At 39.0% G+C, this 27,629-nt stretch overlaps 1 protein-coding gene across 3 annotated transcripts in view; it reads left to right on the forward strand.

Annotated features, from left to right (window-relative positions):
• The first annotated feature begins 4,979 nt into the window (after positions 1-4,979).
• CAMK4 (calcium/calmodulin dependent protein kinase IV) overlaps positions 4,980-27,629 on the forward strand; it is a 306,840-nt gene continuing 284,190 nt past the window's right edge. For all 3 annotated transcript variants that reach the window (XM_079917387.1, XM_079917385.1, XM_079917386.1), the window contains exons 1-2: positions 4,980-5,466; positions 5,563-5,738. The gene's annotated coding sequence lies outside the window, so the exon portion shown is untranslated. The remainder of the gene's footprint in view (positions 5,467-5,562; positions 5,739-27,629) is intronic.

A 27,629-nucleotide genomic window follows, 5' to 3' on the forward strand; every position in this document is an offset into this window, starting at 1 on the left:
AAAACTGTATTTCCCCTTGCCCCAAATACTATATTCTAAAGATATGGCAAAATTTCAGTATACAATTATGTACAATGTGAAGACTGTAAATATCTAAAACAGGAGTTCTAAACTGAAATTGTATTGCTGTGACAAATCTTGAACTGAGCTTTCTTTTTCAGGTGAGAATAGAGGAGTTGAGTGTATTGTTTTTATTGGAGATAGCTTTAGATAGTATTAAAGCATCATTTTGGCAGGTAATCTTCTAAAACCTTTCCTGTATGTTTGCCGTCGAGGAAGGGAGGGAGAAAGAAATACAAAGGATAATTTTTTGTGTATATTTTTTCTTAAAATGTATCATTCTGTGCATATTGCTTTTTCTTTACATTTTAAATTACAAGTGTAGTATATGACTACATTTTACTTGTAAAACCATCGAAGACAAGTCCTTTTTTTTCCTTTTTTTGTGGAGCACAGGCTCCGGACGCACAGGCTCAGTGGCCATGGCTCACGGGCCCAGCCACTCCACGGCATGTGGGATCCTCCCGGACCGGGGCACGAACCCGTGTCCCCTGCATCGGCAGGTGGACTCTCAACCACTGCGCCACCAGGAAAGCCCAACAAGTCTATTTTTTATAGTCACCTTCAATCCCAATACCTTCCCTAGAAGTAACAGTTGTTAACCTTCCATCTAGACCTTTTTCTGTGAATATATATACATGTTATGTATAGCTACAGGAAATAAAATGTATAGCTTCAGTTTTTACATAAATATATGTATATCATTCAACTTTTCTATGTGATTTCTTTACTTGAGTATAATCTCACCTAATCTCACCTGTTTACATTTATATAGTGTGCCACAAGCTATTTACTCTATAATGGACACTAGGGTAGTTTCCCTTTCGTTTTTTGTTTACAAACAATGCTGAAAGAATGTCATCCTGTATGACTACGTGCATATAGGGATTTCTCTAGTGTGCCTAAGCTTTGAATTGCTGGGCCAGAGTTAGGCAGTTTTAAAGAGGTACTTCATTTGGCTTCCAAAATGACTGGTAGCAATTTATAGCTTCTCAGCAAGGAATGAGTACCTGCTCCCCATATCCCTAATCAAATCCCATTTGATTTAGATTTTAAAATTTTTTTTATTAATCTAATAGGTAAAAATTACCATTTTTATTGTTTATATTAAAAAAACTGACTAGTGAAGATGGGCATCTTTTCATATATTGTAGACATGTGAATTGCCTTTTGCCAACACTGCTCATTTTTCTGTTGAATGATTTGTCTTTTTATCTCATGAATTTGTTAGGAGTTTTTCATATAGTTTGGATAAATATTAGTCTTTTATGACTGCTGCAATGTTTTCTCCCAGTTGGTCACTTAAGTCTTTAGCTTTACTTTTGGTGTCTCTTTTAAAGAGATGTTTTATATATAGTAAAATTGGTAAGTATTTTTATGACTTTTATTTCAAAATATAGAGCATATTCTGTATTTTCTTTTAAGATAATTATGTATGCATCCAGATCTCCATCTGGAATTGATTTCTGTGAAGAGTGCAAGGAACAGAGCTACACTTATTCAAAAGTCCAAAAACCATTTGAAGTTCATTTTTACTGATTTGGGATGCTGTTTTATTATGTGTTAAATTCTCTAATTAAGGTATTTAATATTCCTAATAAATAATGCATTGCTTATAGTTTCTGGTATGTTTTCAGAGATGGGGGTAAAGCATTCCTAATGTTTTTCAAAAATTTTTGGCTATTGGTGAGCATATCTTTTTGAAGTTTTGATTTTAGTTGCAGTAAATTTATAGTATTGATTTGAAAAGAATTACAGTTGACCCTTAAACAGGCGGGGGTTAGGGGTGCCAACCTTCCATGCAGTCAAAATCTGAGCATAATTTATAGTTGGCTCTCCATACCTGTGGTTTCTCCATATCTGTGGTTCTGCATTGTGGATTCAACTAACTGCAGACTTTGTAGTACTGTAGTATATACTACTGAAAAAAAACATGTATAAGTGAACCCACACAGTTCAAACCCATGTTGTTCAAGGGTCAACCATACAATAGTATTTCTTTTTGAGAAAACTCTATATCTTCATTAAACCAGGAGTGGGCTTCTCTTGATTTCATAAGATTTCATTATATAATCATACATTTTTTTGACAGACTCTTTTCTGGGGATTTTATTTTTGTTGTTACAGTGAAATATACTTTTCCTAATATATTTTATAGTTGGTTATTGCTGTCATGGTAAAAGCAATTTGCTTTTTATGTGTTGATCTTTTATGACACTGCAGAACTCTTAAAAGTTTGTCAGTATAGGGCTTCCCTGGTGGCAGAGTGGTTGAGAGTCCCCCTGCCAATGCAGGGGACGTTCGTGCCCCGGTCCGGGAAGATCCCACATGCCTCGGAGCGGCTAGGCCCGTGAGCCATGGCCGCTGAGCCTGCGCGTCCAGAGCCTGTGCTCCACAACGGGAGAAGACACAACAGTGAGAGGCCCGCGTACCGCAAAAAAAAAAAAAAAGTTTGTGAGTATAGTCTTAGAAAATCCAAGAGAATCCCATCTTCTTCAATTGATTGGCCTTTATTTTCTATCCAGTATTCATTATTTCACTTGTTTTTAGTTAGGATTGCTTTAGCAATCTGGCATAGAATGTTGGATACTAGCAGTGCTTAGAGATTTTTGTGTTGTTACTGACTTTAGTGGAAATGCTTTTAGTTTTCCATCATTAAGGATAATGTATGCTCTGAATTTCTGGTAGATATCCTTGGTTAAGTTCTACTTTATTTTTAATTTGCTACTTTAAAAAATTTAAACTAGAGGTATAGAATTTTATCAAGTGATTTTTTTCAGCATATATTGGAAAATCAATATCTTTAATTGTTGTAATTGGTGAATTTTATTCAAAGATTTCTAACACTGAGTCATTTTTATTTCTGGAATAGAACTTTTTATAAGTGAGATGAAACTGGTGCATTTGTTTGCTTCATGGAATTCAGCTATCCTTGATATATTTTTTTAAACTTGTCTAGTCAAAAGGGAAAAAACCCTTGCATAAAGTCTTTATTATATGGTGATTTTTACCTACTTAATTTTTTCTGTGGTTACTGAACTAATTGGACTTCCTGTCTCTTCTCAAGCCAGTGTTGGTAAACTATATTTTCCTTACAAATCATGACTTTAATCTAGATTTTCAAATTTATTAGTGTAAATTATATTAGGATTATGCCTTTTTATTAATTACTAGGTTGCAAGTGACCAAAACCTAACTCAAATACATGAGTATCTGCAAAGTCCAGGGATAAAAATTGGCTTTACCTATTGATAGATCCATGGGTTCCATAGGAATTAGTCCCTTTCTCCATCTCTCCTTTTTATTCTCATTATGGTTAACTGTTCAGTCAAGATCTCTCTTCATTCCCTGATTCATCAGATATTTATTGAGAACTTAGTATGTGCCAGCATCTTATTTGTGCTGGGAATATAAGCGATCAAAACTTGAAAAAATACAGCTGCCAGCAGCTCTGAATTTACATATTTTCCACTTAAACTAATTAGAAAGTGATTATCTTTAAACAAATCCTGAAACAGAATTTCAATGAGCCTACTTAAACTTTGAACCATAGTTAAGGGTGACTGTATGGTGATATATTTAGGCAGAGGGAGAGAGGCCTGTAACAGATCACAGTTTTCCATGACTGTGGGTGACATCTGGAGAGCTCTGAACTTTCCACCTGTTCACGAGAGGAACGAGGGAGAGCTGAGAGTATAGTGTCCACAGGCTGGGTGCAGAGCCACTGTGACACAGTGAGCCATGACCCCATAGCAGAGTGTAACTGCACCATCCTAGCCCAGGGTGCAGCTGGAAGGCTAGCTGAGACTTAAGACACAAGCTAAATGGGATGACAGTGGTGGGTGGAGGGAGAAGGAAAGGATCTGGCAACACAGAAGGTTTTTATCCACATGCCATCTTGGAAAGGAGAAGGGAGTGGATTGAACCACTGAGAAGAAAGCAAGCCTTAGTGGATAATTTGAAAATAAAATTTCACAAAATGTGTATTCAAAAGAGCCTAAACTAATGTGAAAGACACTGAGATACTTTTTATTTGGTAAATTTGTTTCCCCCAACCCCTGAATCCAGTGGCATGACGGTTTAGGATGAAATTGAGAATTCTGTGGGATTTTTTTCAGTGTCTGTACTGTAGGCTGAATTTCCAATTCCAATTATGCTAATTTCCAATTACAGCTGAATTCTACTAAATATCTCTAAAGGAGTACATAAGTATTCATTAGTTTTCATCTCCTTTTAAAGTGATTTATCTACACAGACATGCAGATAACAATGATTTAATATTCATGGGAAAAAATAAGAACGGCACAAATCCCAGACAAATAATTTTTAGCAATATCATTTATTTTCTATTACAGCCAGGAATGTATATTTCAAATCAAAAGGCTTTGTTACCATTTTAATTTTTTCCACTGTCTCTGACTAACCAGTTACAACTTATTTTGGCTCTTTTTCCCTACCCGAACTTTCCAATTCTGGCCTCTATCCCATAACTCTAGCTTTGTTTCTTCACTCCTAGCCACACCCTGCTGTCTAGAGTAAATATTATGCAAGCACAGGGGCCGAATTAGTGGCAGGTGCGAGGATTTTCCGGCCTGGATTCACCTTACCCTGTTGATTGGGTCTCTTAAGCAGTATAACATACGAAAAGGTGACAGCCTCCCCACCCAGTACAGTGTTTCGCTCCTTCCTTCAGTCACTGACTTACTCATTCTGCCTCATCAAATGCTACTCACTTAGCACCTACTCTGTGTCAGGTGCTGTTTTATGCTCTTGAACTACTTCAGAAAACAAAACATACAAGGACTCTGGTCCTTGTGGGGCTGGGTGTTAACTCACCATTCTTTCAAAATCTCTTGGTTGGCCATTTTCCTTTGCTCTCTTTTAGTGCAAAGACAAAAGAGACCGTTTCTAAGCCTCCACACTTCGCAAAACCAGCGACTGCCCGGAGTTTGTTACAAAGCGCAGACCCCGTGTGCGTGCGTGCGTGCGTGCCTGACAGAAGGTCTCAAGCAGCTTCTAAACCTACGTGAGAGAGAGTACGACGTGAGGAAACGCCTTTTTGCTCTTTCGCTGCGGTTCTTTTTTAACAAAGAATTTGGTTATAACTTAGAAAAGCAATGCATATAATGAGATTAAATAATTAAGGGGGGGAAAAAAACCTACGTTTTTTCTCAGAAGACGCCACCTCTTCGTTCTCTGGAGACAACGGGTTGGTACCAGTCGGCCAGATTTGAGGAAGCGGAAGCGGAAGCGAGGCATCGGCCCGGCCCCGTTTGTTAGACTGGGCTCATGGATCTGAGGGCCGCTCCCCAGGCGGCTGGGTGCCAGTGTTCGCTCTTGGCACACTGGACACAGTATGACCCGAAGGGAAGGTGGAGACAGGATGCCTGTTGCTGCGGTGACAAGGTGAGGTGAAGGGCGGGGACTGTAACGGGTGAGGAAATAGTAGGTACACGTGGGGACCGTGTGCTTCCCTCAGTCCATCCCATTACCTTTCCTCAGTGGTTCATTCACAGTCCTATGTGGTGTTGGACAAGGTGTTGGAGATACCGACGCAAATAAGGCAGCTTGACCCCAAACTCCAAGACATGAGCCACACAGGAGGAGAACATCTGCCTCTGTGAGCCCGGGCAGGCTGCGTGGAGAAGAGGACAACTGTCAGGAGAGCTCAAAGAGAGGTGGGTGGGGCTTCCCTGGTGGCGCAGTGGTTGAGAGTCCGCCTGCCGATGCAGAGGACACGGGCTTTTCCCGGTCTGGGGAGATCCCACATGCCGCGGAGCGGCTGGGCCCCTGAGCCATGGCCGCTGAGCCTGCGCGTCCGGAGCCTGTGCTCCGCGGCGGGAGAGGCCACGGCACTGAGAGACCCGCGTACCGGGGGAAAAAAAAAAAACTTAAAAAAAAAGACGTGGGTGGCCAGAGGAGTGGTGGAGTAGAGAGAGACAAGAATTCAGAGACCAAGGGGAGATGAAAAAGGCAGTGGAAAGTCAGGGGTGGCCACATGCTCTTTGTTACCTCAGGGGGAGTGTGGAGACCAATGGTCCTTGAACTAAGTACAAAGGAAACGAACTTTTCTGCAATATTTTATGTATTTTTACTTAAAATTAGACAAAATCGGATAAAATGTTGATTCTGGGTGTTGTATGCTTACATTTCAGTACTCTTTATATTTAGGTGTTTGGTTTCTTTTACTCTATTTTACTTTATTTTTTACTCTTCATTTAGTTTTTCAAATAAAATTTGTTTATGTATATAGCTTAACACCCATCCACCCAAATGTACATACATCCTGTTATGCACAGATATTCTATGTGGCTGGCCAGAATTGCATTTCCTCCCGGAAAGCACCACTGGAGCTACAACTGTGCTTGCTGCCCTAATTACTGGACCTTCACCCAGACCTTCAAACTTGAGCTGATGACACTCGCTTGGGGATGCAAGTCCCTAGCATGGGCTCTTTGAGAGGAGGTGATACTCTCCAGTTCCCGTCTTCTCTCGGCATTTGGTTGACATGAGCTGGGATGTAGGAGACCCATGGAAGTGTCCATGACTCACCTGGCGTTGGGCTGAGCCTGGAGTTCTTCCAGGAAGTGGTGGGAAGGACAACTGGCAAAAGAGATCCACACCTAAATAAATGGTGTGGTGCGTGCCTGAAGTTTCCCAGAAAGCTTGAGGAATATTGGGGCTGAGAGTTTCACTGTTCTTCAGCGGTAAGCAGAAAGAAATAACCCACTTGGTTCCTCATGAACTAAATGTCTTATAGAGACACAGTATCACATTAGCTTATCTCTTTACCCTTTACCAGAGCCCACGGAAGGAAATTACCATTCTCCTTCCTGCTGGGAAGTAACAGTCTCACAACAAATATACCACACCTTGTATTGCTTGAAACCAAGTTTATCTTTAAAAAATACTAAGCCTTAAAAAATTATTCTTTATTTTGAAACAAAAGGCCTTTTTCTTATAGTTCTTATGTAGCAAAACCCCTGAACAGAGAGCATTGCCCAGAGACACTTAGGGTAAATTTAGACCATATGGGAAAGTGTCTCTCATTGTTTTCCGTTATCTTCAAATTGCTCTGCCTGATTGGTTTCCTCCTCTTCTGTTAACATGGCAGTCATGTTCTCATAGATCTGCCTCTGTTTGTGCTGTCACCTTCAGCTGAACTTCCAAATTTGGTAAAAAGTCCATTTCAGTGTTGTGCACACAACAGGTGTACAATAAATACCTAATTCCATGGTTTTCATAGCGTGATACAGTTGCCTGGGGGTTCCTGAAATCCTTTCAGGGGGTCAGCAAAATATTACAAAAAACCATTTTAGTAATAAGACTCAGAAGTTAGTTGCCTCTTTCTGATCTTGGTATTTCAAATACAGGAATATTAATAGGTATAATCTATATAACTAAAGCTTGGTGGGGCCCTTAATAAGTTTTAAGAGTAAAGAAGTCCTGAGACCAAAAATGCTGAGAATTACTGCCCTTATTAATTGGCTAAAGAAATACATAACCTCACCAAGAGGTGCTAGCATAAACTATGCAATACCTTATGCTCATATCTGAAAATGCCTTAAAACCTGATGTTCCCAGATATGGAATATGAATCAGTACTGCTCTTAGATTCTCTGAGAGGACCAGTGGGGCCAGGGCAGCTGTCAGGTTTTTGAGATCCCATTCAACGTCATATTTAGTTGGAATTAGTGGTCTGTTGAGTTCAGTGAGGACTAGATGGCAAACTTTAGGCTAAGACAATGAAGTGACAAATCAAGAGTGCTAAAATTGTTAAGATAATGAAATGTATCAATCCAGGTGTTTAGAATCAATTTTAGCTATTTTCAGCAGAAAAAAATGTTAAAGAACATTAGGGTAAAGTAACTACAATAAAAATTAATTAAAAAAAAAAGAACATTAGGAATCTTTCCAAATCTTTTGTGGCCTTTGTAGTTAAGAACGATGTCCAGATCACCCCAAGTCACTTGCATGGCCAGCCCTGGGTGCTGGGTGTCTCTGGTACCTCTGAAGGCTGGGGATCTTGGCCACCACTCTCAGTGGAACAGATTCTGTACAGTACCTCCTCCATGGCAATGACTTACAATTCGTATTATGTGGACACATCCAGTTGGAACAGTCTAAGGCTCATGCCTGTATCCAAGCCACAAGGGAGGCCAAGAGAGTGAGGTTCTGGATTCTGTGTTGGGGATCCAGGGACTTTAAGTGGGAAGAATGTTCAGGAGGTATTTGGAGTGAAAAAGTAGGATAGATATCCCTATAGTTCTTACCTTGGCTGTCCAACAGACACCCTTCTTTCCAGCAACAATAACAGCAGCAACAATAATAAAATACTATCTTTCATACAAATAAAAACACACTCACCCTTTCTCTTAAATGGAGAAACAATTCTCTATCAGTTATAAATGATTTGAGGATTAAGTAACAGAAAATCCCAACTAACCACGATTAGAACAAATGGGGAATTATTTTTCTCATACATCAAGAAGTCTAGAGGTAGGTAGTTTTTCACATTGGTTCAATTATTCAGTGATGCTGTAAAGGGCATAGGGTTTTGTTTGTTTGGGGGGTTTTTTGTGTTGCTTTGTTTTGTTTTCCTGCTTTCCCTGCTTCATTTTTATGACAGGAACATAGTTCCTCATATCTGTCATTTTGTGGTCTCAGGATGCCTGCCAACAACTGTAGACATCAGAACTATCAAACCTTCCCAAGCATGAAAGAAGGGAGATCGGCAAAATTATTTATTCTTTTGAGGCTTTGTTCTTTTAATAGGAAAGACCCCTAATCACCACCCAAACAGATTCTCCCTAAGTATCACTGGACAGAACTGGCTCACATGACTACCACTTGGCCAATCACTGATAAAGAGAAATGATTAACTTAGACCAAACATGATTTATCCCCAAGGGCTGGGAAAGAGAGCAATGGGCACTATCTAAACATGAAATTGGGGTGCTATTAGAAGGGAAGAAATGGCAGACATTGCTGTTACATTGGCAATAGACACTGTCTTTGGTTCATAATAACCAAAAACAAACAAAAACTACATTCATTGTCTACTGGAGATTGTTCTTATTGAGTTATGAGTTAAATATGATTTAAATGAAATTTGGTGTATAATTTAACAGTGGTCAAATATTTTAGCATGAAATGAAAGGGAATGGATATTAAGGGATGAAAATGGTCCAAATAGTCCCGCTTATTCTGCCTTGTGAGCCTGGCTCACCATTTCTGAGTAGCTATGAGTGATGAACACAACACTTCTAGAATTGGCAGCAATGTGGCTCTTAGAAAACAATCTAGAAGGGAAGATTTAAAGCCAAAGGTGACATTTGTGACAAGGTCTGACAGTATTCTCCTGTATAAATTTGCTTTTTAATAGCAGCCTAAATTCCAGACTTCCTTTCAACTCAAGGGGTGGTGCCGGGTGGTCTCGTTGCTCTCAGCTGCCCCACCCCGCTCAGGTCCTCACTCTGCTAAGTCATTATGAGCATAGTAGCTGCTCACATAGTTGTGTTTTTTTTTGAAGTATAATTGATATAAAAAATTGCATGTAATGTATGTGTTTTGATGAGTTTGGGGCATATGCATAGACCCATGATAGCATCGCCCCACCTTGGCTGAATCAGAGTGCCGTCTGCTGATTCCCAGAGTCCCATGTTCATTCAGCACTAACTAAAGCAGTCTTACTCAGGTCTAGTCCAGGATGAGTGGTCAAAGTGCTGATGAGTCAGTCTTCTCAGCACCTCATCTGTAAGCAGCAACACCTTGTGAAAATTAAGGATCGAAAGGACTTTTCAATCAAGGGATGGCAAACAGCTGATTCTATCTCTTTCTCACATCTAAAAATGTTAAGTAACTTAATATCAGAAAGAAGATGCTAGGGAAGATTTTAGAACATTTTCCAGGGGTTTATATTGAACTGAAAGCCATCTCAGTATCATCTGCATGAAAATATGTTACATTCAGAAAAAAGAATGTTTACTTTTAAAAATAAAGACACATTTATAAATTTTACTTTCCATTAAGAAGAAGTGACAAAAAGAGAAATGACATGTTTTAAGGAGAGAAAACATGTCACGCCACTTTCCAGGAACAGTTAACTAATGCTACGTTTTTAAATGAAATGCTACGTTTTTAAAGAAAACAAATGTAAATAACATAGAATATAGAGTAATCCATGTTTTTCTCATTAAGCCTAATTATAGCAACTTAAAAATATATCTCTTCCTCTCCTTCCTTCAAAAACAGCAGCCACAAAAGTGCCTGCTTAAAAACCCCATATCATTTGGCACTTTTTCAGTGACCAGAAAGTTGTTGGCTGTGGAAAACTGAATTGCCAGTTGTAGTTAGTACTCCACTCTTAGGGTTTCCGGCTGGGCCTGAGAACTAAATTGACACAAACCAATTAACAGGAGAAAAGCATACAGATTTATTCCATATAAGATTCATGTGCCATGGGAATCCTCATAAGGAAATGAAGACCCAAAGAAGTGACAAAACCTAAATGCTTTTATACTAGGTTGAACGAAGAGAGGCAATTGTGGGAAAGTAACTAAATATATGGGGAGGCTAAAGGAAGATGAGAAGTATTTTAATAAGGCGTGCTTATACAGAATTCTCTCAGCCTTGACTCCCAGTCTCTGGTGATAATGTTTCTTTCCCCCAGGACAGGGAGGACATCTTTCACATGGGAGTTTTCTCTTCTGTTTTCAAGAATAAAAGCTGAGGTCAAAGCACCTTTCTTACACCTACTGCTTTTCGAGTCTTTAGCAAAAAATAATCCTTATGCCCAAATAGCATATTTGGGCCATTCTGCAGTCACTAAACTGTCTCCACTTCGAACTTACAGTTGGGCACAAAGTATGACATTAGAAGACTTTGGAGTCAGAAGCACCTGGCTTCTAAGCAGAGCTCTGCCACTTGCCAGCTAGGAGATCTTAGCTTCTTTGACTCTCAATTTCCTCATCTGTAAAGAGAGGATAAAAAGAATTCTACCTCATAAGGTTATTTTGAGAGTTGATTCCCTATTCTATTCTGGCTTCTGAGAGGGCTAACCCTCCTAGTTTGGGGAGCAGTCTGAGAAATAGGTTAATACATGATCCCAATCCCTGTCTGAGTCACAGTGGCATCACTGAGTGAGCCTCCACCTTTTTCCAGCGAGAGAAACAGCAGGTCTGCAATGCCCCAAAAGTTCTCAAACATACAGGACTAGATTTACAAATTTTCTCACAATTGTAAACCCCTCTTCCTTTGTTCCTTCTGATTTCACCCAGATGCCTACCTAATGCTTCCCTTGAGGTGGTCTTTGCACCCGAGGTCCCAGTTAGCTGTGTACATCTGCCTCTTTGTACACCATGTCTTTATAATGTATTGGATGGTCTGGTATCTTAGTCTTTGTTGACATCTGCACTGTCTTTCCTTGGAGTTATCCTTACTTATTCTTGATATTCTATTCATTGTAGGCCAACGACATTACGCTTTTGTCACATGCAAAGAACCAGAGATTTTCCTTCCATTATGCCTTGTAGACATCATTTGTCAATGCTAGTTTATCTGTCTGTATTTTATCAGTCCTTGACTTTTTTTCCCCTTGTTTATTTATTTTGTGCAGGACTTTATCCTCAGATTGTCTACTTATTTCTAAAAATACTGTTTAATTTAAACACATGAACACATATTTTTAACTAACTTAGTTCATTTTTTCCCAGCAATGAAAATTATATATGAAAAGTATGAAAAAGCATACAGCATGGGGATCTGATGCAAAGGTTGACACTTAATATCTGAAAGGTTTTGATGAAAACAGACTTTAGAAAATACTGTTCATTATTAGATGCTTCCTTAGGTCTGTTTATACTAAAGGAGCAGCTACTGACAAGCAGTTCAGTCAGAGTCTATTCAGAAACTATCCATTTGTAGGATCAGAGAAACAGGGAGGAAAGGTTAGAATTGTTAAAATTTAGAAGCTTGGAGAAGGGGCCTCTGAGTAGCAGGGATTAGTAGGATCTCTGAGGCACGCATCCTGTCCAAATACTACTGGTGCCCTGGATCTGGAACTCAGAATGCTGAGGACAGTGGTGCAGCCTGGCTGGTTACTTTTGCCTCAGGAACTTGGCGGAGGTGCCAAAAGGAGATAGAACAGATCTCTAAGGAGGCTGCTTTGGCCAACTGGTGCTGTTGCCTCTGAGTGAATACTGTGAGGCCCTAGTAGTCTGGAAAAACTGTAACCTGGAATCAGCCATTGCTTCTGGAATAAACTGCTGCTTCTGGGTCAAAGAGTGTTGCTAGAGGTCTGCTGAATAGAGCAGAAAGCAAACAAGAAAGAGAATGTCACTTCTTCCAACTCCAGCTTCTCGTCTTGTAGTCTTCCTTCAGCAGCCTCTTATTGGTGGAGCCTGACAGGACTCTGGAGAGAATCCCAGTCTTCCCTACCCCCAGGGAAATAGTAGCAATGTAATTTCCCTGTGGTAATCAGGAAAAATCACCCAGACAGTAGACCCTCTCCTTTGTCTCCTTTTGCCTGTTTGTTTAGTGGCACAAGGAGCCTAGAAGGTAAGTAGAGTCTCAGCTTCCAACTCAGTTTGATTTGTTCCCTGGTGGAAGCATTCTTCCCTTAGGAACCAAGACTTCCAAACCAGAAATGCTGAAAGTTGAGGGGAAAATAGCACTCTGAGAGAGGGTTATTCATTGTAATAGGTCAGTCACTCCCACTTTTTCACAACCACTTAATTCTCAGATTCAGATATTTTGATTATGGGAGAATCAGCATCATATATTGGTTGTAGAATCAAAACATACACTGCCTTCTGCAAGATAATATCCGTCCTATTTTAGGGCATTGTCTCTAAACTAGCATCATAACTGAGTCTTCACTAAACTATTCCAATAGTCTATCAGGTCACGTTCTTCTGAAGTTTCAGGGTCATGGTAAGATCAGTGAATGTCATAAGCATGAGCCCTTCGGTGTACTTCTTTTGCTGTGGCATGAGTTTCTTGACTTGAAAAAATATTGTGGGAATGCCATGGCAGTGACAAAGGCACTCTGTAAGTTCATACATGGTGGTGCTGGCAGAAGTATTAAAAGCAAGGAACACAAATGCGTATCTGGAATATGAGTCTATTGTAGTGAGGACGAATTGTTGTCCCCTCCGTGATGGAAGAAATCCAATATAATTAACCTGCCGCTGTATGGCTGGCTGGTTCTCTCAGGAAGTACAAGCATATTAAGGGCTCAGCATTAGTCTCTGCTGTGCAAAAGCAAAGCACTCAACAGTAGCGGTAGTCATATCAGCCTATGCATGTTTTAAAGCCTATGCATTGCTTTCATCCCTGCCTCCATGGCCATTTTGTAACATGGGCACTTTAAACAAGCACTAGGGTGGCTGGGGAAAGAGGCCAACTGACATCCACAGTATGTGTCTTGTCCACTGGATTACTGAAACCCCCTGTAGTGGATGCCCTTTGGTGATATTCACATGGGACACAAATACTTTCACTTTTACCCACTCAGAGTCATTGCTCTCAAGTTGTGCAGCTGACCAAAATTTACATATGTTGTCTGGATAGAAGAGCCCAGCATACTAATTAGCCAAATGGATTAAGCCCAGGGCAGTTCTTGTCTAGGTGTAGATGCAGTAGCCCTTGAACATTATTTTAGCTATTTTATTCATCCAGAGTGATGCATCATAATGCTTTTTATGCGTTTTATCATTTGATATCAGTGTGGAGAACGCTAGAATCATCATATTCTGTCAGAGACCTCAGGTCTTACGTGTATAAAATCCTTGATAGAAGCTAATAGATAATGCAGTCTCGGAATCTGTCAATCTATCATTTTAAAGGTATCTTGAATCTGCTAACATGTCCCACTTTCTCCTCTGACAATCACCTAATGTGATGATGATATATTTCTCTGCCCTTGCAGCACCAAGGATCTATTAGGTAAGCAACCCCTCCCCACCCTTTCTCCCTCCCAATACTTCAAAAGGACTATATCTCAATACTGCCGTGCAGTTAAGAGTCATAAACTTCTAAGGTTAAAAGGGCATGGGGAACCTAAGTAGTAATTAAGAATCATCCAAATGATTGGCTCTCTTATTCTTCCGTAGTGCTTACAAATATTTTGATATTTTCTATAGTAACTGTGATACTCCAGAAGCAAGTAGCTTGATAAAATGGTGGAATAGCTTACTAAAGACTCAATTATGTTTCTGAGGAAGTGTTTTTCTCAAAAGGAAATCAGAGTCATCATTTTACGTATGTGTCATGCAGATTTCTGAGGAGGTTTAGAAAGACTCTAACCTCAGAGTTTATAATTATTTACCTCACCGCAAAAAAAAAAGGATTCAGATTAACTGGAGTAGATTTCATGCAAAACTGTGAAAGGAGGGTATATATTTTGCAAAGGGGAGGTTTCTCTAACAAAAGTTCATTCCTTTTCTGAAGAAAAAATAGGATTGAGTTTGTTTTAGAGCAGAGAGGATTTCAAATGGACTTCTAAATATTCTTAGCTGTAAGATTTGAGGGACATGGAATTCTCTTCCATGGGAATATGTGGTATCTCCTTTATTGAAGGACCTTAATGATGCTGATTCTGATTGATTTGGGATAATTTGGATGCAATTTAATTTGGATGCAAAATAATTTGGATGCAAAATTTGGATGCAAAATAATTTGGATGCAATTCAGAGGCACAAGGAAGGACCAAATCAGTATACTTCAGATGTTATTTTTACCCCCAAGATGATTTAGCCACCATTCTTTCAAGGAACTACTTCATTAACTGCATGGTACAGACATGTGCTTTGCTGTTTCAATAGACTCAGTTTTGCTTTTAGGCAAAATTTCAACTTCCCCTGATCTGCTGAAATCGAACTCTATGCCTCATTTGTTCAGTCGTTTGTTCATTTAACACATGCTTGCATACCAACTCTGAGCTTTGCGAGAAGTTAAAGTTGAATAAAACTTACTTATTTTGACATTATTTGAACTGATTGATATCTCTTATAAGGGCCCAGTATAAAAGCATTCTGTGTTATTGCTTGGTATATAATTAAGATGCTAAACATGTACATTGCAAACACTAGATTTATTATGGCAAAGACCTGGCTTGTGCTTTTCTCCAGACTGGGGGGTAGGATAATCAGACATGCTGAATTGTGGCAGCAGGGATCTAACATTTAATCTTCATTCTGGCCTCTTTCCTCCTACTCATTAACTCCTCCCCAAGGAAGGATGAGTGACTTATCTGGTTGATGGATATGGGAGGAGAAATTGTGCACATTCAGCTCAGCTCTTCTTTCCATTCCTCTTCCTTTAGAGAATGTTATTGTCTACAGTCTGCCACAGGGTAAAAGTGGCCTGCCAATGGAGAGTGGAGACAGTGAGAGGGCTGAAGCTGTCCAGTTCTGCCAGGAAATGCATGAACAAGTGAGTTAAATTAGAGTGAAATATGACAGAACTATTTGGCTCCAGCTCTAAAGCCATGTTCTACAGTCAAATTTTCTAGTAAAGAAAGTACATATTTTGAGTATGGTATCTTTAAGTATATCAGCTTTGCTAAACTTTTATCTGTTTCCTAATTTGCAGTAGGGTGGGGAAGAGGAGTGTGATAAAATTTTAAAACATGTAACTCATACAGATATATGATGAGCATATGTGAAAGATATATTTCACTCATTAATGATGGAAATATCAGGAAAGTAAAGCTGGTTCAAAGAGGATATAAAAGACTGAAAGAAAGTAAAAGACAGCTAAGATCAATTCCTCAGATACAAAACTAGTTACTGTTCTGTAGAGCAGTACATTTCAAACTTTGGGATATCTTTTCTTCTGAAAAGAAATTACTTGCATCTCTACTGGACAAAAAAAAACGTGCTTATGTTCTCCAAGTAAATAAATAGCTTTACAGAATCAGGGCCTTAATCAAAAGTAAATAATATGTCCAAGTCATCTTCCCTTATATCATCAGATGATCCTTGTTAGACAACATGGCTTCTTAGACAGTGCTCTAGTATGGCTTTCAAAAGACATGAAGTAATCTTTTTGCCTTATGTGCAAGTGTGGATACTTTTTTCTTAAGAGTTGTTCTTTATCAGGACACCAAAAATCCTAAAAAGACAAGCACTCATTCAATAAAGAAGAGAAGAAAACACTCTGTCCTGGAACATGGCCAGCTGAAGGCAGTTGTCACTAACTGGGCACCTTCACCACCACAAACAACATTCCTAAAACTAATCCATGCCCCACAGCATGTGTTATGGACTGAATATTTGTGTATTCCCCAATTCATGTGTTGAAATCCTAACGCCACCCCCCCCAACCCCACCTCCAATGTGATGGTATTAGGAGATGGAGCCTTTAGGAAATAATTAGGTCATAGCAGTAGAACCCTCATAATGGGATTAGTGCCCTTATAAGAAGAGACATGAGAGAGCTAGTTTCCTCTCGCCTCTCTGCTATGGAGGATACAGGGAGAAGGCAGACAGCTATCTGTAAAACAGGAAGAGGGCCTTCACTAGATATCAGATTTACTGGCTCTACCGTGGACTTCCCAGCCTCTAGAATTATGGGGAATAAATGTCTGTTGTTTAAGCCACCCTGTCTATGATACTCTATTAATAGCAACCTAGATTGACTATGACAGCATATATATAGTGATTGACTTTGGACAGAAATCTTTACCTTTAGATGAGTGGATTGCAAAATGTGCCTTCAGATTGCTAAATTAATTGACCTGTTTTAACAGAGCTCTTTACTGCCTGGACCATAGCATGTAGTTTACCTGGGTGTTAGCCTCTACTTTTATTGCCCATATGAATACTAAGGAGTATCTGATATAAATCATGGTTTTATTGTGAATCATTAACATTCAGCTCTTACAACAACAATTGACCAGAAATTTTCTGTTTATTCTTGAAACCACACCTGCTTTCTATGACATAAACATAGAACAGAGCATTTGTATACCTCTTAGCCATGGCTGGAAGCTATGGAGCTGGTTCATCCAAAAGTGTATCTGATCATTTTCACTAAATATAAATGGAACTAGGACATAAAACTGTCCTATGCCATTTTGTAGTGAAATGTGTTCTGTCAACTGCCTAGTCCTAGTAACTCTGAGAGTTACAATTATTTGTAGGAAGAAAAAATTCTGAGGGAGCAGTAATAACCTGGTATCTATGTAAAGATGAAATAGCTGGGCTATTCTGTTGTTTCTTTTTATGGGATCAGGAAATGATAGCGGGGATACAATCAGAAATTGTATTATGATTCAAAACAGTGAAGAAGGTCTTAGATAACTCTTAACAATTTACTAAATTGTAAAAGTTCAGTTATAGTTCATCCAAGACTTTCCTGTACCTTTCATAGAATACAGTTGAGAAAGTTGGACTACAGCCAATTGTGTATAAAATTGGTACAGATTTACAAGGAAATACATAGAGAAATTCAATGTTGCCTGTTTGAAAATAAGAGAATTATTGCATAGTGAATATGTCTGAGAAGGCAAATAAAGGTATAGATATGTTAATATATGTTCTATGTGCTAGGCTTCTGTTAAAATTGTTTTATATACTTATTTCAGTGAGCTGCATTAAGCTAAATTCAAAGCTAGACATTTCCCCCTTTTCATACCACAATGTAGAAAGGAGAATTGTAAAGATAATGCCAGATGTAATGTGAGTTTTCCCCTTTATTTGAGGATATTAAATTTTGTCATAGAGAATGAGATCAAAAAGAAATGGATGATGAAAAGAAGTGAGAACAGTCTCAGAGACCTCTGGGACAACATTAAATACACCAGCATTCAAATTATAGGGATCCCAGAAGAAAAGGAGAAAGAGAAAGGGTCTGAGAATATATTTGAAGAGATTATAGTTGAAAACTTCCCTAACATGGGAAAGGAAATAGCCACCCAAGTCCAGGAAGCACAGAGGGTCCGATAGAGGATAAACACAGGAGAAACATACCAAGACATATATTAATCAAACAAACAAAAATTAAATTCAAAGAAAAAATATTAAAAGCAGCAAGGGAAAAGTGAAAAATAACATACAAGGGAATTCCCATAAGGTTATCAGCTGATTTTTTAGCAGAAACTCCGCAGGCCAGAAGGGAGTGGCAGGATATATTTAAAGTGATGAAAGGGAAAAACCTACAACCAAAATTACTCTATCCAGCAAGGATATCATTCAGATTTGACACAGAAATCAAAAGCTTTACAGACAAGCAAAAGTTAAGAGAATTCACCACCAGCAAACCAGCTTTACAACAAATGCTAAAGGAACTTCTCTAGGCAGGAAACACAAGAGAAGAAAAAGACCCACAAAAACAAATGCAAAACAGTTAAGAAAATGGTAATAGACACATATATATCAATAATTACCTTAAATGTAAATGGTTTAAATGCTCCAACCAAAAGACACAGACTGGCTGAATGGATTAAGAAAACAAGACCTGTATGTATGCTGTCTACAAGAGACCCACTTCAGACCTAGGGCCACATACAGACTGAAAGTGAGGGGACGGAAAAAGATATTCCATGCAAATGGAAATCAAAAGAAAGCTGGAAGGCTTCCCTGGTGGCGCAGTGGTTGAGGGTCCACCTGCCGATGCAGGGGACACGGGTTTGTGCCCCAGTCCGGGAGGATCCCACATGCCACAGAGCGGCTGGGCCCGTGAGCCATGGCCGCTGGGCCTGTGCGTCCTGAGCCTATGATCCACAACGGGAGAGGCCACAGCAGTGAGAGGCCCGCGTACTGAAAAAGAAAAAAAGAAAACTGGAGTAGCAATTCTCATATTAGGCAAAATAGACTTTAAAATAAAGACTATTACAAGAGACAAAGAAGGACACTACATAATGATCAAGGGATCAATCCAAGAAGAAGATATAACGATTGTAAATATTTATGCACCGAACATAGGAACACCTCAATACATAAGGCAAATGCTAACAGCCATAAAAGGGGAAATTGACAGTAACACAATAATACTGGGGGACTTTAACAATCCGCTTACACCAATGGACAGATCATCCAGACAGAAAATAAATAAGGAAACACAAGCTTTAAATGACACAATAGACCAGATAGACTTAATTGATATTTATAGGACGTTCCATCCAAAAGCAGCAGAATACACTTCCTTCTCAAGTGCATGGAACATTCTTCAGGATAGATCACATCTTGGGTCACAAATCAAGCCTCGGAAAATTTAAGAAAACTGAAATCCTGTCAAGCATCTACTCTGACCACAACCACAATGAGATTAGAAATCAATTAACAGAAAAAAAAAAACCTGTAAAAAACACGAACACATGGAGGCTAAACAATACAATAATAAATAACCAAGAGATTACTGAAGAAATCAAAGCGGAAATCAAAAAATACATAGAAACAAATGACAATGAAAACACGGTGACCCAAAACCTATGTGGTGCAACAAAAGTAGTTCTAAAAGGGAAGTTTATAACAATTCAATCCTACCAATCAAGAAACAAGAAAAATCTCAAATAAACAACCTAAACTTACACCTAAAGCAGATAGCGAAAGAAGAACAAACAAAACCCAAAGTTAGTAGAAAGAAAGAAATCATAAAAGTCAAAGTAGAAATAAATGAAATAGAAACAAAGAAAACAATAGCAAAAATCAATGAAACTAAGAGCTGGTTCTTTGAGAAGATAAACAAAATTGATAAACCTTTAGCCGGACTCATCAAGAAAAAAAGGGAGCAGATTCATATCAATAAAATTAGAAATGAAAAAGGAGAAATTACAACTGACACCGTGGAAATACAAAGGATCATAAGAGACTACGACAGGCAACTATATGCCAATAAAATGGACAACCTGGAAGAAATGGACAAATTTTTAGAAAGGTACAACCTTCCAAGACTGAATCAAGAGGAAATAGAAAATATAAACAGACCAGTCACAAGTAATGAAATTGAAACCATAATTAAAAATCTTCCAACAAACAAAAGTCCAGGACCAGATGGCTTCACAGGTGAATTATGTCAAACATTCAGAGAAGAGCTAACTAACACCCATCCTTCTCAAACTATTTGAAAAAATTGCGCAGGAAGGAACACTCCCAAGCTTATTCTACGAGACCACCATCACCCTGATACCAAAGCCAGACAAAGATATCACAAAAAAGAAAATTACAGACCAATATCTCTGATGAACACAGATGCAAAAATCCTCAACAAAATACTAGCAAACAGAATCCAACAGCACATTAAAAGTATCATACACCATGATTAAGTGGTATTTATCCCAGGGATGCAAGGATTCTTCAGTATACCCAAACCAATCAATGTAATACACCATATTAGCAAATTGAAGGAAAAAACCATATGATCATCTCAATAGATGCAGAAAAAGCTTTTGACAAAATTCAACACCCATTTATGATAAAAACTCTAGAAAGTGGGCATAGAGGGAACCTACCTCAATGTAATAAAGGCCATATATGACAAAACCACAGCAAACATCATTCTCAATGGTGAAAAACTGAAAGCATTTCCTCTAAAATCAGGAACAAGAGAAGGTTGCCCACTCTCACCACTGTTATTCAACATAGTTTTGGAAGTCCTAGTCCAGTCATAAAAGAAAAAGAAATAAAAGGAATCCAAATTGGAAAAGTAGTTAAACTGTCACTGTTTGCAGGTGACATGATACTCTACATAGAAAATCCTAAAGATGCCACCAGAAAACTACTAGAGCTAATCAACGAATTTGGTAAAGTTGTAGGATACAAAATGAATGCACAGAAATCTCTTACATTCCTATACACTAACAATGAAAGATCAGAAAGAGGAATTAAGGAAACAATCCCATTTACCATTGCAACAAAAAGAATAAAATACCTAGGAATAAACCTGCCTAAGGAGACAAAAGGCCTGTACTCAGAAATCTATAAGACACTGTTGAAAGAAATCAAAGATGACACAAACACATGGAGAGACATACCATGTGCTTGGATTGGAAGAATCAACATTGTGGAAATGAGTATACTACCCAAAGCAATCTACAGATTCAGTGTAATCCCTATCAGATTACCAATGACATCTTTCACAGAATTAGAACAAAAAATCTTAAAATTTGTTAGGAGACACAGAAGACCCCAAATAGCCAAAGCAATCTTGAGAAAGGAAAATGGAGCTGGAGGAATCAGGCTGTATGACTTCAGACTATACTAGAAAGCCACAGTCATCAGGACAGTATGTACTGGCACAAAACCAGAAATATACATCAGTGGAACAGGATAGAAAGCCCAGAGATAAACCCACGCACCGATGGTCAACTAATCTATTACAAAGAAGGCAAGAATATACAATGGAAAAAAGACAGTCTTTTCAATAAGTGGTGCTGGGAAAACTGGACAGTTACATGTAAAAGAATGAAATTAGAACACTCCCTAACACCATACACAAAAATAAACTCAAAATGGATTAAAGACCTAAATGTAAGACTGGACACTATAAAACTCTTAGAGGAAAACACAGGAAGAACACTCTGGCATAAATAACAGGAAGATCCTTTTTGACCCACCTCCTAGAGAAATGGAAATAAAAACAAAAATAAACAAATGGGACCTAATGAAACTTCAAAGCTTTTGCACAGCAAAGGAAACCATAAACGAGATGAAAAGACAGCCCTCAGAATGGGAGAAAATATTTGCAAATGAAGCAACTGACAAAGGATTAAGCTCCAAAATATACAAGCAGCTCTTGCAGCTCAATATCCAAAAAGCAAACAGCCCAATCCAAAAATGGGCATTAGATCTAAATAGACACTTCTCCAAAGAAGATCTACAGATTGCCAACAAATACATGAAAAGATGCTCAACATCACTAATCATTAGAGAAATGCAAATCAAAACTACAATGAGGTATCACCTCACACTGGTCAGAATGGCCATCATCAAAAAAATCTACAAACAATAAATGCTGGAGAGGGTGTGGAGAAAAGGGAACCCTCTTGCATTGTTGGTGGGAATGTAAATTGATACAGCCACTCTGGAGAACAGTATGGAGGTTCCTTAAAAAAACTAAAAATAGAACTACCATATAACCCAGCAATCCCACTACTGGGCATATACCGTGAGAAAAACATAATTCAAAAAGGGTCATGTACCACAATGTTCATTGCAGCTCTATTTACAATAGCCAGGACATGGAAACAAACTAAGTGTCCATCGACAGATGAATGGGTAAAGAAGGTGTGACACATATATATGATGGAATATTACTCAGCCATAAAAAGAAACGAAATTGAGTTATTTGTAGTGACGTGGATGGACCTAGAGTCTGTCATACAGAGTGAAGTAAGTCAGAAAGAGAAGAACCAATACCATATGCTAACACATATATGGACTCTAGAAAAAAAAATGGTTCTGATGAACCTAGGGATAGGACAGGAATAAAGACGCAGACATAGAGCATAGACTTGAAGACACGGGGAGGGGGAGGGTAAGCTGGGACGAAGTGAGAGAGTGGCATGGACATATATACACTACCAAATGTAAAATAGCTAGTGGGAAGCAGCTGCATAGCACTGGGAGATCAGCTTGGTGCTTTCCAACCACCTAGAGGGGTGGGATAAGGAGGGTGGGAGGGAGATGCAAGAGGGAGGGGATATGGAAATATATGTATGCATATATCTGATTCACTTTGTTATACAGCAGAAACTAAACAACACTATAAAGCAATTATACTCCAATAAAAATGTTAAAAAATTTTTTTTAATCAGGAGGGCCTCCTAATATAATATATTCTAGATCTGTAACTCTTTGATGTTTTAGTTTAATCCACAAGAAGACTTTAAAGTTTTCTCCATAAATATTTTTTTGGTATTGAAGCAGAATTTGATCCATCACCAACTTTCACATAGAGGCGCAGCATCAAATTTTAGTTGCTAGCGCTAGCCTCTACGTAAAAAAAACAAGACTACTTGCAGGGTAGTTGAATCTATGTATGGAGCCATAAAAAAACATGGCTTAAGTTAATCACAAGGCCCTTCTGGGCAGAGGCCTTCTTACTTTACTTTGGTTCTTTGTGAAGGATAGCATATGTGCTTGTTAAGAGTGAATTTCCTCTGGATGCAAGGAATGAGGCGCAATATCACACTTTGCCAGTAGATGACGACACTAACCGGTGAAGATTTCTGACCAGAAATCCCTTAAGTTTGAGCATTGAAAAAGGAATCAATATTTTCTGTCATCAATTATGTTAGTTTGACTTTCTACTAGTTGATTTTACTTACAATGAGAAATATATGTTTGAATAGTAATATAAGCATCAGAATTCAGTTGAATATACTCATCTTTTAATTAGTGGTAATTAGTGCTATAAGAAAATAATATTCAAGGCAATGCCAGTGATTTGTGTGAATTATATAATATATAATTATTATTATAGATGAGCAAAACTTTCCAGATAAACAAAATATCTTGTAGTAGAACCAGCAGAAAACTGATGGAGTTTTACTGCTGTGGCCCCAAAGCTTTCAGCCAGAAGTTTTCAATCTTGGCTGTACATAGTAATCATCAGGGCAGTTAAAAAAATTACTGATGCCTGGGCCTTATCCCAAGAGATTCTGGTTTAATTGGTCTGGGGTGTGACCTAAGCATCAAATATTTAAAAAGTTTCCCAAGTGATTCTGTTGTGCAGCCAAACTGAGAACACCTGCCATTGGCCTATGGCTTCCGTTACTCTATGTTGCAATCAGTTGCTTAAAAGGGCCAGCCTCACCGTATTATAGAGCAGGTTGTCACCTACTAGATGTAATCTGTGGGACCAGGAAGGCTCTTGCTCTTCATTATAGAAAAGCTGCAGTGTCTGCATGCCCACCATGATGGGCGCAGCTCATCATTGCAGACAGAAATATTTAAAAAAATAAACTCATGAAAATCATACTTTGAGTTTTATTCAACATTGCTGTTAGTTTGTTAATGTTAGTCCTTTTCTAATGAATATTCTTTGTGTAAAAGGGACACAAGAAAGTTTTGGAATTTGCCCGTGTCATGGAGGAAATGATCAAGGGCTGAGGCCTTGGGTATATCTCAAAGACGATAGGTTCATTGGGGTCCAAAGTGCCAAGTGTGGTGCTGTCTGTGAACTCAGTAGCCTGTAGTAGAAAGATGAGTTACAGAGGACAGGGAGTGTGAATATAATCTTTTCCTCAGTTACTTTTCAAAACAACCTATGAGAGAATAGTCTCATTTTTATTTCTACATATGAGGCAACTGACATATGAGAGTATTTCAGTAACTTACTGAAGGTCACCCAGCTGGTAAGCGGTGGAACCAAACTGTTTGGAGTTCTAACCACTGCACCTACCCTCATTTATATCTGCTCCCCTTCTGAGCTGAATGCCTTCAAGTAAATTTGCTGGTTCCATTTCTGTTTTCTTGTTTATTATCAGGAAATGTTATATCTTAGGGTTGTACTGTGAAGTACAAGATATACTGTATGTGAAAGCTCTCAGAAGCCTGAGAGCACAGCATGAAGGCTTGCACTGTTCAGATCCCACTGCTGGACACCCTCTAATGATCATTCTGACACTCTAGACATTTCTGCCTTTCTATTGCCATGAAACCTCCAAAAATTTTAAACCACTTAGCTAATATGACTCTTTAAACAGACAGGTACTAACACCAAGTCCAGAAAATTCATTCAGTCATTGAGCAGTCATTTGCTAAACACCTACCATGTGCCAGCTATTCCACTGAAGGTGTAAAGTTAAATGAGTCATGAATCCCATCTCCAAAGGAGCTTCTAGTCTGGTAGCTCAATGACATACATCATGATTGTAGAATAGTGGTGTAAAATAATAAATTCTCTGATATGCTAGTAATATTAATTCATAATCCCTCATGTTTATTGAGTACTTACTGTGTGCTAGGCATTGTGCTCAGTGTTTCTTAAGAGGTATGAAGTAGGTGTTAGTCCTCTTAAATTCCTTAAAAGGTAAGTATGAAGTAGGTGTTAGTAATATGTCCACGTGTAGATGAGGAAACTAAGGTGCAGAAAGTTGACATAACTTGCTCAAGGTCTCCCACCCAGTAAAGGGAGAACCAGGATCTGAACTCAGATGATCTGACTCGAGAACCTGAAGAGGTACATCTAAGTAAGACTGGGAGGGCCTGTGCAAACTTCCTGGAGGATGTGAGCCTGGAATATACACATGTTCTCACTTTTAGACTCCTCCAACAAGTGTGTATTGAAAGCATGTAATACAGGTACTTGATATCATTGCACTTGCACTGATCCCTCCATATCCACATATGACAAATGACAAAAAGGAGTGTTATAGTGTGGGAAGCCCCTTCATGCTGCAAAATCAGCAGCTTGAGAGGATAGGTTATACCACAAATCATAAATGTCAAGGTCGTGAATGGGATAGGATGACTACAGCTTATGACTAATCCAGATGTTAAATACTACAATGGAGAGTTTGAGGTTGATGCCAAGTTCAGTTTTAGGCACTGAATTGAGGTCCCATATGGGGGAATGGGAGTGGGACTGATGACTTGCTTTGTTGTGCAGTCCATGCATGATGGACCGATCCCTGTGCTAACCTTCAGCACCATTGGTTTTGCCTGTGTCATGAAAAGAGGCTTTTCAATATCAAAAGTAACCTTTCATTGGTGGCCGAATACAGTCATAGAAATTTCATACTTGGTGACGGATTTGAGTGGTGTTAAGACAAACTCCCAACCCAAATATCTTAATAGCCCCACTCAGTTATTGAAGCCTGAAAGTTCAACGTTAATGCTCTTGTTGGTTCAATGGATTGCACCTATTACAATGTGAACATCTGTCCCAGAGGGGAAGCGTCACCTACTGAAATCATTGCAGTCATTGGTTTAGCAGTGCCTTCCTAGTCTGGCAATTAAGTGGGAAGCAGAAATGAAGAAGGTGACGGCCCCTGATTTATAGATACAAACGGGGACTGAAGAGGGAAGAAGGACATCAACAAAGAGAGAGCAGGGTACTAGGCCCAGAAAGCTCACTGCACAATTCTGCCCTGAACACCAGGAAAGGCTAATATCACAGGGACAAAGTTCCATTAAGGAAGCCTTTCTCTTTCACTCAGGAAGTGACTAAGTAAGAATAACTAGATATCCTGCTGTCATTCTTTTCCATTTAGTCTATTTGCCACCCAGCAACCAGGGTAATTTTGATGAAGTGGGATCATGTCACTCTCCTAATTGAAGTCCTTCAGTAGCCTCCCATTGGACTTAGAATTAATTACATCAGACCTTCTTCCCATGTTCTACCAACTTGATTTCCTGCCTATTTCTCAAACCTCAACTTACAGCAGTCTCTTTCTTTATCACTGTAGTCTCTATAGCATGTACTCAACAAGCATTTTTCAGTAATAAATTATTGGAAGACAAAGTGTCTGCCTATCCCTGAGAATTATCGACACCCCAGACACTGGGCCAACTCAGATCCTCAGCTTCATTCATGCTCTGTGACCCTTTTCCACCTTTATTTCTGCCTCTTGCCCTTCTCTTATCCTGCCAAACTGGAGGTCAGGTGTATTTTTGTTTGTTTATTATTTATTTTTAAAAACAAAGACTGATCACTGGCCCACATAGGAGATTTCTATAGCTCCCACCTTTCCCCTGTGACTCCCCAGAAGAGGACTCAACCGCAGGCAGCCAGTTCTGTCTTGGTACATGTTTGCTGTCCTAGTTTCCTTTTGCAGGACCCGTCATTCTGCCAGGCCTCCTGCGATGGCATCTAAACAGGCCTGCTCTTCCTAGAGGCTCACAGCACCCCACACCTTGCCTTATATTTCAACTCAAGACAGCACAAATATAGAGCCTACAGACCTGATCTCAAGTCCCAGCCCACTGGAGCAGTTTCCTTAACCTGGCTATAGTTTTTCAGATAGAAGTGGGGAAAATAATATTTGATTTACAGGCTTATTGTGAGAATTGAATGATATAAAGTGTGAACTAGCATAGTACCTGGTACAAAGAAAGTCTTCCATAAATTATTTCTTACCCATCCTGCCAAACCAACTGTCCTGTGTTCTACTCTAGAGTGGACATGTATTGGTTCATATGGCTGTTCAATATCCATTCTTCTTCCTGGGAGCCACCTGACTTCCTTTGGAGGAATTATTTATCCTCTACAGCCTTGGTGGGGCTGTAAATTAGGAATTTTATTCTCTGTGCACTTGACCCAAACTAGCCAGCTGGTTAATTGCTCCCTGGACTTACAAAGAGATACACAGACAGAAAAGATAAATGCTGTCTGCACAGCCAGAGCTGCTCTTATACCTGTGTTGATTCCTCTCTTGCATCCAAACTTGGTTCTCCAGCTTCTTGTCTGTTCTGTAAGTACTTGTTGTCCCTCTAATATACTCTATTTTTGCTTAAGTAAGCAGAGTTGTTTTCTGTTATTTGCAAATCCTAACTGATAAGCATTTCCTCAAAAATCTCTGAAGTCTTATTACATTTTACCTTATTTTATTGTTTGTATATTTGCATGACCTGATGCTATCTTTTAAGGCTTTGGTCACAAACTTTTTTTTCCAAGAAACT

This window comes from Stenella coeruleoalba, assembly GCF_951394435.1.
Source record: "Stenella coeruleoalba genome assembly, chromosome: 3".
NCBI classification, from domain to species: domain Eukaryota; kingdom Metazoa; phylum Chordata; class Mammalia; order Artiodactyla; family Delphinidae; genus Stenella; species Stenella coeruleoalba.